This window comes from Bubalus kerabau, chromosome 8 (genome assembly GCF_029407905.1).
Source record: "Bubalus kerabau isolate K-KA32 ecotype Philippines breed swamp buffalo chromosome 8, PCC_UOA_SB_1v2, whole genome shotgun sequence".
Classification (NCBI taxonomy): domain Eukaryota; kingdom Metazoa; phylum Chordata; class Mammalia; order Artiodactyla; family Bovidae; genus Bubalus; species Bubalus kerabau.
In genome coordinates, this window is record NC_073631.1 from 99,600,395 (window position 1) to 99,610,351 (window position 9,957).

At 55.7% G+C, this 9,957-nt stretch overlaps 1 protein-coding gene across 1 annotated transcript in view; it reads right to left on the bottom strand.

The window, feature by feature from the left end:
* PLXNA4 (plexin A4) overlaps window positions 1–6,902 on the bottom strand; it is a 475,557-nt gene extending 468,655 nt beyond the window's left edge. The window contains exon 1 of the mRNA XM_055590947.1: window positions 6,764–6,902. The gene's annotated coding sequence lies outside the window, so the exon portion shown is untranslated. The remainder of the gene's footprint in view (window positions 1–6,763) is intronic.
* Between the last annotated feature and the right edge of the window lie 3,055 nt (window positions 6,903–9,957).

A 9,957-nucleotide genomic window follows, 5' to 3' on the forward strand; every position in this document is an offset into this window, starting at 1 on the left:
TTTTTTTATAGATTCCACTCCTTCTTTCACAGACAGGAGTAGATGAATGAAAGTGCTTGTCAAGTCTGGCATCTCTTGGGGGATTCCCAGAGCCACAACACATTGTATCTACTTCCTGTGGTTTTCCCAATGCACGTTCATGTGTTTAAAGGCTCTGAGAAGTCCTGCAACAAAGAACCCCTTTTCACTTTTGTCTTTACACTCAGGATTTCTCAAACTTCTTTGGCCATGGAAACTTTGTGTATGTGTAACACCTATTCACAGAGTACGCTCTGTGAAATTCTGCTCTATTTTAGGTATCACCTTCAGGAAGTAGGACTGAGATGAGGAGCAAGAAAATCCACTTTAATCGTCTCTGCAAAGTTAGCTTGGAGAAGGCAATGGCACCCCACTCCAGTACTCTTGCCTGGAAAATCCCATGGATGGAGGAGTCTGGTAGGCTGCAGTCCATGGGGTCACTAAGAGTCGGACACGACTGATCGACTTGCCTTTCACTTTTCACTTTCATGCATTGGAGAAGGAAATGGCAACCCACTCCAGGGTTCTTGCCTGGAGAATCCCAGGGATGGGGGAGCCTGGTGGGCTGCAGTCTATGGGGTCGCACAGAGTCGGACACGACTGAAGTGGCTTAGCAGCAGCAGCAGCAGGAACAGCAAAGTTAGCTGGCATTCCACGCAGGCTGGTTCAATCCCACATTCCGGGGGGCTGGCTGCCGCCCTGCCAGGCCCGCCTCTCTATCTATTCCCTCCACGAGAGGAAATGCAAACACCCATCTCTACTCGGCTTCCTGTCCTTCCTCTCAACCTCTGGGCCAAAGCCAAGGAACGGCTTGCTCCCCCTCTGGTTCCCCGCCCCACACTACCCAGAGGGAAATTCAGTGGGTCTTGTAGCAGATAAGTTCAACGAGGCTGTCAAACGGGAACCCAAACTTGAGCAGAGACCAGGAGAGCCTCTGACCAGCTCTGGTTTTCCTTTCCTGCGATTTCAGTGACCTCATCCTCCGCTGCTCCTCGCCTCGCACTTCCTAATGAAAATCCTCGTCCCTGGAAGACCTCGGGAATTGATTCAACGAGTCTGTGTTCAGCACATCGACTGCGGAGACGATATCCTCTTAGCTAGTGATCTGTTTTGTGTTGGAGTGACAAAACATTCCAAAATCCAATTTGCTGTTGCGAATCCTGGTTCATGGAGAAGGCACCGTGAAGAGGGCGGCGGGCAGCCAAGCTGAGCCGGCAAAGAGGATGCTCGAGGTCTCGCACGCACCTGTCGGCATGAGTCTGAGCAGGCCAACGGTGGCAGCCACTCCTGCTGCGGCCCGGAGGGGTGGTGATGAAATCCAAGGGCACCCTTCTAGCCGCCTCAAGTTTAGCAGAAGCTTCACTCACTTCAGCGTGGAGGAGAAGCCAAATAAATAACACACAGAATGAAAGTTTGTCTTTTGGAGAGACAATAAACAAACCAACCACAAGCAGATCACCTGTGGATGTTCCCTACAGTATTCAGGCCAGAGAGACCAAGTCAGATAGCTTAGGCCCGACTTCCAGGCGGGACAGCACTCAGCTGGATGAATGGGCTCCATCAGGGCCTTGCTGCCCACATTTCTCAGAATCAGGATGTCATTCCTGGCTAAGCACTACACTTACCATAAGTCTGCACAATGACCTTCCCCACCCACAGGCCATTTGCACCAATTTCCAATGAATCTCCTCTCCAACACCATATGGTCCAGGCCCCCAGTACATCATGACAGCCACAAGCAAAGATTCCTTTCCTGCCTCTGGCTTCCAAGATCCGGAACCCTAGGGTGGCTAATCAATGAATGAGCCAGCAAGTGGTGAGCACCTACTGTGTGCATATTTCCCAAAGAATGAAAAGACCATGCGCTGTATAGCAGACTGGGACCTTGGGCATTCATTCCATCTTAGTTCCCAGACCGCCAAAATGAGAATAAATAATCCCCACTTTACTGGGTGATTTGAAGGATTAAATGAGAGTGTGAAGCAGCCACTGGGAGAACTAGACTCCTACCAGCATAAGACTCAGAGCCTCACAGAGTCAAAAGCAGAGATCAGGACTGCACTCATTCACTCCTCCTTAGGTTTTTCCCAGGATGAAATAGGAGCTGCCAAATGAGGCAAGAGTCACCCTCAGGAACTGAGCACTCTGCCAGAATGATCCTCGAAATTTCACAACCAACGGCAGTCAAGGATAAGGCCCAACCCCATTTGGTGATAGGGGAAGCTGAGGTTCAAAGAATGAATAGATTTGCCTGGGATCACAGAGGTGGTCCAAGGAAGAAACCTTGCCCCAGCACATTTTCCACAAACCTCCCCATGGCTTGCTAAGGATGCAAACAGCGCAGTGACAAGGGGCCAAGTTGTCTGCCTAGGGTTGAGACCTGACTCCACCCCCTACTAGCTGTGTGATCCTGGACAAAGTCCATACCCTTCCCCCAACACTGCCCCCACCTCAGTTTTCTGGTGGAGGAAATGGGGATAATAACAGTGATTGTCCCTCCGGGCAAGGAAGACATGGGCCAACCTGTGCAAACCCTTAAACGATGCCTCTACCAAGTAAGTGCTCAGGAAATACTAGCCACCATTATCATTACTAATTATTATTATTTTTCATTCTGTTATTTTCACAAGGACAACTACGTCCTCACAGCCTCTTCCTTGGGGAGGCTGATGTCACATGATCCTAAGCACAGAGATGCAGGGTTCATGTAGACTTGGCCTGGGACTCAGGAAGCTTTTCTTCCAAGCTGCTTGGTACCCAGCAGGGAAGCAGCCTCCTTTTTCAGGAACAAGACCCTGCTCTGGAAATTAGGACCCCTGCCTCCCTCCACTTTAAAGATCCCTCGCTTACCACTAAGCAGCAGAGCCCCCTTCAGCCTCCCTGCTGACTTCACATTCCTGCCACAACTGGAAGGCTAGCTGTGACCTTGGCAGTGAGGAGGGAAGAAGGAAGAGCTGGTCAGCCCGAACCAAGAGAGGGGATCAGGTTGGGGTGCAGGGTGGAGAGCAGTCGGGAGCATATCTACTAAAAAGGTAGCCTCCGCAGGGCTCCTCTCGCCCAAGCCTTGCTCCACAGAACCTATAGGGCAATTACTCTAATCACGTGCATCTCCGCAACAGTCGTTTGATTTATTAGTGCGCCGTCTTTTTAAAATGCCGCTCTTAAATATAAATAACACTTAATCATCCAGCTGTCGTTAAATTCATGTTATATTGATTTCTTGGAGTGCCACAAATTTGAGGGCGAATGGGCTGGCGGATGTGTGCACGAAGCCACGAGGTGGATTGGCAAGGGGAGGGACTGGGATGGGAGGAAATGGCGGGGTGGGGGTGGGGGGTGAAGAGAGGGTGTCAAGGGAGGGACATGAGCCCTGCTCCACTGCCCGAGGGTCCCAACCAGCTTCACATCGGGCAGCGCTGGACACAGATGAAGAAGAGGAGAAAAGAGCCTAGAAACAGTAGCACGTGTGTTGCATCCCAGACGCATCCCAGCCTGGAATCTCGGGCGGGTTTTCTGCAGGGCAGACACCCTATAACAGCCCCTCTTTGAAGCCACCCCAACAGGTCTTGAAATGGCATTGTCTGTGGATTGGCTTCTCCGGGTGAGGATGGGGAGAAAAACGACTGAAAAATGCCCCCTAGCTGGCTAGGAGGAGAGAGATGGGCGGCGATTTCTTCTGCATCAAAGCTTAGGGATAACTAGGAGCTAAGAGCGGGTGATTTCCCCGCCCCCTGAGCGCTCTCTCCACTTCAGGACCTTTGCTGCGCTAGAAAGACACCCCCGGCACCGCCCCCCCCGCCGCCCCCCCCCCACCCCGACTTAATTCCCAGCAGCCTTCGTCGTGATTAGAAGGATCGGGAGGCCAAGTATAGGCAGACTCTGCGGCGCAGACTTCCCTGTCTGCGGGGAACAGCGGCCGCGGGGAGGGAGAGGTGCAGAGACGCAGAAAGGAAACGACTTGGCGGCCTCGGATTCCTCCGGAAACGTTTGCCCGAGTGTCGGTGGGCATCCAAAATGATGGGCTGGGAGGGCAGAGGCGAGCCCGGCAGTAGCTGGATCCAGCGAGAAGGAAGGGCTCGCCGGCAAGCCACGCCGCGCGCCCACATCAGAGGCGCCCGGAGCACAGCCCCGCAGCAGCGAGGGTCTGCAGAGAAGCTAGTTTGACTCCCTGCCAAGCAATGAGGAAGACTCCCCACCCCCACCCCCCACCCCCCAGAGAACTTAACTGGAAGGTACTGGTGGACTGGTGGAGAGAGAGAGTGACAAGGAACGTGACATGCTCCAGGGCTGGGCCAGAGTGCCAGGGAAAAAATGAGACGTACAGCCAGCTTTACACAGATGTTAATTAATGCCTGCTTTGTCCTAGAAACCAAATTGGTACCTAACACTAAGTTCCAAAAGTGTGGGGATTTTTTGAACCCACGTTAAAAAAAAAAAAATGTTTAGCTTGTCACCAGCATAGTGACTGCTGGCTTGGCGTGAATATGATGGATCCTGAGGCTGCAAATAATCAAGAAAGGAAAGTGATTGGGGAAGGAAGCAGAGAAAGGTGCAGAGATTTCCCCTGGAAGGCACACAGACCTTTCTGGAAGCTTGGACCCCACCTTTCTGCCCTTTCAAGGTGCCCTGAGGGAATGTTTACCTGGGAGCCACCCACCATCGCTGGTGCTCCCTATTTCTGTAGAAGACCATGTGCTGCTCCACACATACGTGGGACCTCCCTATCCACGCACCCACAGGGCATGCATGTGAAATGTTAAGGCTCTCCTGTAGCCACAAAGATATAGAGATGGGTCCCCGCTGTCAACCTTTGTTATGTGGTTGAAAGAGCTGACCACAATATAGCAAGGCTTTTTGAGAAGGTGCACGTATATCTAGGTGCATGTACACACACCCACCATTCTTAAAAAGAGAATAATATCTCTTTTCCCGACTGGGTTCTCCCCATTGTGAGAGCTTAGCTTTATTCCATCTACCCTTTTCAATCAATCAAAGGGCAGCTCACACAGCACACAGCGGGGAATACAATCTCCCTCCGGGGGATGTCTGGTTCTCTCCTTCCCAGCCTAACCGGAGATCTTTGCAGGAGCTGAAAAAAGTTTGAAAATAGCAGAGAGATGGGGGTAGGAAGAGGGCCCTTTAGTTAAGCACCCATCTTCAGTATTTACAGAATCAGCCCAATCCTTTGCCCAGCACTGAAGCCCACTTGTTCGAAAGAATGTTGCCTCCTTCCCCCTAATGTTCTGGAAAACTCCCAACATATTTTTCCCACTGGTGGGTTTGCAGGACACACTGAACACATGATCTTGTATAGAGAGTACAAGCTGATTCCATTTCTTGCCAAGTTGCCCAACAAGCTATGCCAAAAGGGACAGCTCCAGAAACACAGAACCTCGCTAAATCTATATTCAACTCCAAACTGCTGTTGTAATGGATCTCACATTCTGCTCCCTACAACTGAGCCCTGAACGATTTGGTCTTTGATCCCCAAATGGGAACTGTGAAAAAAAAAAAAAACTTTGGGAACCCTATCACTTCCCACCTCCTCCAGAAAAAGTTTGAAAATGGGCAGCCTGTGACACTCCAGCCAGGGAGGAAAAAAAAAAAAAGGACAAGCTTAAGGGAGATAGAGCCTTGAACCACAGGCTTCTGGAGAGCCTGTGGTTTCACATGTCAGGAGCAGCCTGGCTCTGGGAGACGCTGCCAGACCCAAGAATGCCTGGCCTCTTTGTAGGGTGGGCACTGTTGAGGTGGTCATGAAGGTGGAGGGGGGGGGGCCTCCTCCCTTCCTGCAGTGCGCCCTCCTCCATCTCCCTTCTAGTTCTATTTCTCAGACACACAGCTCGAAAGGCATGTGGCAGGTGTTAGGCACAGGCAGGGGAAAGCATCCCCATGTTTCCCCGGGCACAGTGCAGAGGGAAGGCTAGGAAGCCCCAGGCGCGTGTAGGATTGCTGTTGCCCACAGACTGGAGATGCTAGTAGGTTAGACCTTCTATGGAGGATCCGGCCCCATACAGTCTCTCTAGACCAGCCACACACCCAAAGCGATGCTTAAGCCCCTTCCTGCCTGAAACCCCGGCGCATTCCCGGGAAAGCGTTGCCTCGCTTCAGAAAGGCGGTTGTGCTGCCTCTTACTGGGGAAACGCAGTGCCTGTTCCATACGCACCGCCCTACAGAACTGCAGCCCCATCCGCCTCTGTGGCCTCCTCCCCGTGCGCGGGGCCACCCCTCTCTCCAAAGATCTGTCTGAATATCTGTCGGTCCGTCCCAGCGTTAAACCCCTCCCGGTGCGCCAAGGCCACGGAGCAGAGATTACCTGGGGCGGGTCTCCCAAGACCATGACTTCTCTGGGATTATTTTTTTTTAACCAGCTAGGGATGCCAGTGGCTGGGAACTGGGGGCGAAAAAAATCGCTCCCTCAACCTGGCCGGCCGGGAGGGAGAGGCAAGAAGGCACAGAATCCCACCCGAAAGTCCCGGTTGGCGAAGTCTGAGTCCCAGAGCGTCAGAGGAGAAAGAACACGGGAAATACCTGCTCCGGCCACGCCGCACCTACGTGGGTGTCCAGGTGGGACGTGGACAGGTGCGAATGCGCGGCGTGTGCCTATGTGTATGTGTGTGTGTGTGCGCGCGCGTGTGTGTGTATGTGTGTGCGTGCGTGCAGGGAGCTGGCTCCGGGGCAGCCCAGGACTCCGGACCGCGCGGGTATCTCCGCCCGCGCTGTCCTCGCCCGCCCGGCTCCTTACCTGCAAGCGCCGCTTTGCCTGCTTCAGCGGGAGCGCCGCATTGACACTGCAGATGGTGCTGGGGCCGCTGCCTCTCGCCCTCCTCTGAACGTGTGCGTGTGCGCGCGTGTGGCTGCCTCCTCCAGCCCAGCCCCGAACCAACGCGAATACTCCACCGAGGCGCGGGGAACCCAGGGGGGAGGCCAGGGAAGCGGAGGGCGAAATCAGAGCCTGCGGGACTTGACAGCTTCTCTGGCGGCGTCCAGGGTGGGCGGAATGTCCAACAGAAAGGTCGGGAAATGCGGCTAGCTTCCAAGCACCCCTTTTCCCCGAGATCCCGAGCCCCGAAGCCCGAGCAGCAGCGGTGGCGGCTCTCGGGGGCTGCGGTGGCGACGCGGGGCCGCCCCCCTTCGTCCCCACCCCCGCGGGCTGAATGTCCTTGATGCCAAGCGGGCACGGCGGCGTCACTCCGCACCGCCCATGCTCGCCCGGTCGGGCCGCTGCCCGGGCGCGGCAAGTGCGCCGGGGACCCGCCGGGGAGCGCTGTCCGCGCCTCTGCGCGCCTCCCTGGGCAGCGGCGGCCACCCCCCGGCCACCCGCGGTCGGCCGCGCCGCGGCTGCCCTCGCCCCCGCCGGGGGACGGGCCGGGCCGGGCCGAGGGGCCGGGGCTGGGGGGCCGCGGGAGCCGCCGGCTGCTCCCCGGGGAGGCGCGGGGCGGCGGCGGCGGCGGCCGCCGGCGCTGCGGCGGCGGAGAGCGCGGCCGCGGGCCGAGCCGGGCCTCCCGGGCGCGCCCCCGGCCCCCCGGGCGGGCTGCTCGCAAAGTTTGCAGGGGGCAGGGAGCGGGGCCGCCGCTGGCTCGGCCGCCGCCGGAGCTCCCGGGCTGCCTGCTGCCGCCGCGGCTCGCTGCTGCTGTGCATTGAAGCCCGGCCAAGCGCTGCAAAAACTCCAGCTGCCTGGCGCTCTCTGGGTCCTCCTCTCCTCCCTCCCGCCCTCCCCGCTTCCCTGCCTCCCTCCCTCGCCGTGCCCCCGCCCCTCCCCGCCGCCCGCCGCCGCTCCCTCCCTGGCTCGCGCTGGCTGGCTCGGAGCTCGGCTGACAGCTAGACCGCCCGAGAGCGGCCGGCAGAGGGGGCAGGGGGCGCCTCCCCGCACCCAGCGCCCGCGCCGCCCCCCTCGCCCGCGCTCCCCGCTCCCACGTTGAAGGAGACCCGCCTGGCGCCCTCGGCCCGCACCAGGCGACCCCGCCGGCGGCGAAGTGGGGCGGAGGGGCGCGTACTTGGTGGCACGGGAGCCGGGCGCGCCCGCAGGATGGGGCACACAGCTGCCTCCAGCAGGTCCGGATGTGGGGCGCCGACGGTCGGAGGGACCCCCAAGTGCTCAGAGCCAACACACCGACACAGGCACCCGAGCCCCGAATCAGAGCCGCGCCCCAACACCCAGCGGGGGACCTGAGGACGCGAGGCTTGTTTGAGAGAATATGGGTGGTCAATGGCCCTAGAGCTCCCTTGTTAACCTGACTTCTCTAGTCCTGTTCATATTGAGGCCGACCTGGTTCCTCTCTTCTTGAAAACCCTAGATCTTGGATCAGAGCAAAAACAGACAATACCAATATCAGGGTGGTTTCTCAAGTCCAAAGAAAACAATCAGGACGTTGCTCAGGTTCAGAGAGCCATGGGGCAGGGCGCAAATATGGAAGTGAGCAGCTCTATCCCTGAAACCTCTGTCTCCATCCTCCCAGGACTGTGCCCCATCCAGCAAAAGAAACTTCGATTTCCACACTTAATTTAGCCCAAGACATCCATGTGTCCCTCTCTCATCCTGGCTACAACCTCCACCCGCCACACCAAAGTGGCACCATCAATTCTGCCCTCCAGGGATCTCCTCTCATGGGCAGCCATCAAGGATGACCCTCAAAAGGAGCCCATGGTTTCTGGCTTCCTCCTTCCTGTCTGGTCTTCAACTTTCCTTTTTGCCCCCCACAGCCAGCAACTTCCTGTCCATTACTGTCCTCCCATCAAAACATCTTCAGGGAATCTTCCTATTGGGTGGAAATGATTGACAACAGCATATTTCTATACCTTCCTGTAGGAATTCTGTTTTCACAGAGATCAGGGTTGCAAACCAGGGAGACTGAAACCAGCTGGGCACTGGGGGGCTATACAAGCCCCAGGGTGACAGTGCCCTCAGGTCAGGCCGGACCCACCCAGACAGGCCTTGCTGAAGCTTTGCCCTGGAGAGGTGGCTGCCTGGAGAGCAGGAGAGCGCCAAGCCCCAGTGAGAAGGAAACCAGACATGGGGTTGTTTGGTGAGAGGGTATTCCAGGAGACACAGTGGAGCCCTGGGAGCTTCTGGTCCTCCGCTGAGCATCGCAAGGCCCAGAAAGCAGCAAGGACTTATCTTATTAGCTTGCGTTAATACATTGATCTGTCTCTTCTCTTCTCAGAAACCCTGGATCCCAGACTCTAGATAAAGCACACACTATCAGGTTAGTTTCGGAAGTCCAGAGAAACAGAACAAAATAAGTCAGTCTTGCTGCTTCTTGGACCTCCATCAGGATTTGAGGAAGCCCAGGACCAAATGTTTCTCCAGGCGGGACCCAGACTAGGGAGAGACAAGCCAGGCACCCCAGAGGCAAAGTTTCAGGAGGCATGCACGCTCAGGCGCCTTCCCGTCAGGCGGTCCTCACCCCAGTCTAGGCCCCACTTCAAGATATCTTCTCTGAAATTGCTGCATGAAACCATCACAGTCCTCTCCCAGAGGTGACAGCCCCACGGAAAACCCTAATGGGTTACTTATGGAATATGGTTCCGTAAAAGCAGGAGGGAGGGGGAACCCTTTCAAATGTGTTTACCACTCAGCTTTCAGGGTGCGCCATAAAAATGCTGAAGGTGGGGGGGGGGGGAGTGAGAAAAACAGCTCTGCTTCCATTCTCAGCCATCTAGCATGTATTTTTAATATAACTTGATTTTTTCTCTTATAGCTTGTGTGGGCACATGAGTGTGTGTGTGTGTGTGTGTGTGTGAATATTGCTGGTACGCCACAGGTCCATTTTCTGATGGATGGATGGGAAGTCAAAGACCTTTTTTTTTAGCGGTAGCAAATAAAATGTATTTATTATTCTTTATCTCCTGCCTAGTGTGTGGCGTCATTTATTTTCATTCAAAGAAATGAATGCCATGTGGTGCCTGAAGAGCAATAACAGAGCCAAATGACAGAGA